General features: G+C 46.2%; 1 pseudogene; it reads right to left on the reverse strand.

Annotated features, from left to right (window-relative positions):
• Window positions 1-925: 925 nt before the first annotated feature.
• Window positions 926-2,000, reverse strand: LOC130851908 (5'-nucleotidase domain-containing protein 2-like; annotated as a pseudogene).
• Between the last annotated feature and the right edge of the window lie 616 nt (window positions 2,001-2,616).

A 2,616-nucleotide genomic window follows, 5' to 3' on the forward strand; every position in this document is an offset into this window, starting at 1 on the left:
AATTGGAAATCTGGGTAATACGGATTATGCATATTTAGCCTTAGACACTGCCGAACAATCTTTAAACATGGATGTAAAACTTAAACTAATGTGGGAGAGTTCCAGTTTCTCCACATCCTTACCAACCCTTGGTATCTTAGCTCTTTTAGCCTGTCTGATTGCTGTCTAATTCTGGGGGTTTTCTTTTTGTTCTATTGTTTTTTGTTTTTTTTTCCCAAGAAGGAGACCACCTTTACTGCTCACGTGGACAGACACCCAGTGTGCGTGGAACAGGAGGGGCTAGAGGCCTTTCCTTGACAATGGAGGTGCCCTTGGCAGATGGCAGATGCCAAGGAAAGGCATCTTCCTGCAGCAGATGCAGAGCTGGTCCCTCCAGCAGGGTGCTTCACACTGCAGGGGTGAACAGAGCCTGGAGAAGGTAAAAGCCACTCAGTGGTTGAGCAGTTAACCTACAGAGGCTGTGCCAAGGTCAGATAAGCACAGGAGGTGCCCTGAGAAGAAGGTGAGGTTGTGGAAGGTGTGGAAGATGCTCCCAAACTGAGCATTGACTAGGACCTAGGTGATGTAACACAGCTCCTGCTGTTCCTTCTTCCAGGCACAGAGCACCTGCCTGGACTTCACGTCCTGGAAGGTCTGCTGATGCTCCAGCAGTCATATGAGCACAACTTTGGGGACTGTGAGCATAGGTCCTGCTCTGTGCTGTGTTGATGAGGAAGATCTCGTACTCCAGCTTGGGTAGGATGGCACCACTGTACCAGCCATCCTGGGGCATGAAAGCTGCCAGGTTGCTGTTGAAGGGTTCTCCAAAGTAAAGCATGCAGAGACCATGCCATTCCATCATACCAGGAAGTCCAACAGGTTTCCCTGTGCAAGGATCCTGTCCTTTCCAGGCGGGGTGGTATGGTCCCACTGGAGTAAGCCCTTTTCATTGAGTTTTCCACAATGCTTTTGCTGTTTGGTGAAAAAAGCTGGACTTGTCCACTTGGAGGATAAACTCACTGAAGAGCTGACCAATCAAGACCCACCATATGATACATCCCCATGGCCACAAAGATGAAGGGACTGTTGGTGATGAGAAATAGCTGTTTCCCATGGGCCACCACATGGCTCAGGACAGCAAGTGTTTACTGTCAGGGTGTACTTGTCTAGATGACTGGTATATGAGGGATTGTCTTCTGTGGCATCTTGAATGACCTCCAGCACATCCTCGTATTGGTACACTTGGTCAAACTCCAGATCGTGAGCCAGGAAGTGGTCCACCATGCAGAACAGTGACATCTCTGGCAGTAGATGTCCATGAAATGCTTGATGGAGAGTCCTTTGTTGTAGAAACCACCCATCTGGTACAGGGGGATATGCTGGGTGCCCCCATATAGGTGCATCACGTCCTCATCCCGCACAGCAGGAGGCCCCTCTAGGTGGTCCCAGGTGCATGTAATGGAAGGCATCAGTCTTCATCTGAATGCTCTTCTGAATGTCATAGCGGAGGCCTCAAATGGAAACTTGAGGTTGTAGTCATACTTCTGAATCCCCTCTGAGCACTCGTACTGCTCAATCAGGATGTCACGTGCAGCGCTGTAGATCTCTGGGTGCAATGCAACTATGGGCTGGGCCAGCATCTAGTCATAGTGGAAGCTATAGACCTTGACATCACTCATGTTGATCTCATTACTGGCATAGACGGCTGCCAGGTCCAGGGGACTGCTGACCTTGCTGGGTGAGGTGGGTGCAGGAGGTCCTACACCAGTCTCTGTATGCCCTGGTAAGAGCCTACAGGTGTGCAATGAGCTTGTCTCCTTGGGTGGGAGCAAAGCATGCACTACCCTGATCCCAAAGCCAAGAAAAGTGCCCCCCTGTTCGCTGTCAAGACACCCCCAGTCTGGTGTGTTACAATTCCCCAGTATTGCCCACTAGCTCACCAGTAAACCCGGGATGCTGCCAGTGACCCCTGACAGCAAGGCTATCACCAATTCTGATGCCTCCAGGTCACCTGCTACCATAGTGGGTGCCTCCTAAAAGGGAGAGAATTTTTTTCCTTAGGAAGACATTGGGTGACAAAGTAGTTATTTTATTATTTTTTACTTCAATTATTTTCCTTTTAATTTTTAAAATTGAGATATACTTGACATAACATTGTTAGTTTCAAGTATACAACATAATGATTTGATACATGTATACTACACCATGAAAAGGTCACCACAACAAGTATAGTTAGCATCCGTCACACACAGGTAAACCCCCTTCACCTATTTTGCCCACCCCCCAGTTCCTTTCCCCTCTGGTAACCACTAATCTGTTCTCTGTATCTATGAATTTGTTTTTGTTTTGTTTTGTTTGTTAGTTGGTTTTGTTGTTGTTTTAGAGTCCACATATGAGTAAAATCATACAGTATTTACTTTTCTCCAGCTAACTTATTTCACTTAGCATACTATCCTCAAGGTCCATCCATGATGTCACAAACAGAAGGATTTCATTTTTTATGGTGGTGTAATATTCCGTTGTGTGTGTGTGTGTGTGGTTATGTATGTATGTATATACATATACATATGTATGTATTTTGTGTATGTATGTGTGTATATATATATATATATATATATATATAAAGTGTCACATCTT

This window comes from Hippopotamus amphibius, chromosome 4 (assembly GCF_030028045.1).
Source record: "Hippopotamus amphibius kiboko isolate mHipAmp2 chromosome 4, mHipAmp2.hap2, whole genome shotgun sequence".
NCBI lineage: Eukaryota > Metazoa > Chordata > Mammalia > Artiodactyla > Hippopotamidae > Hippopotamus > Hippopotamus amphibius.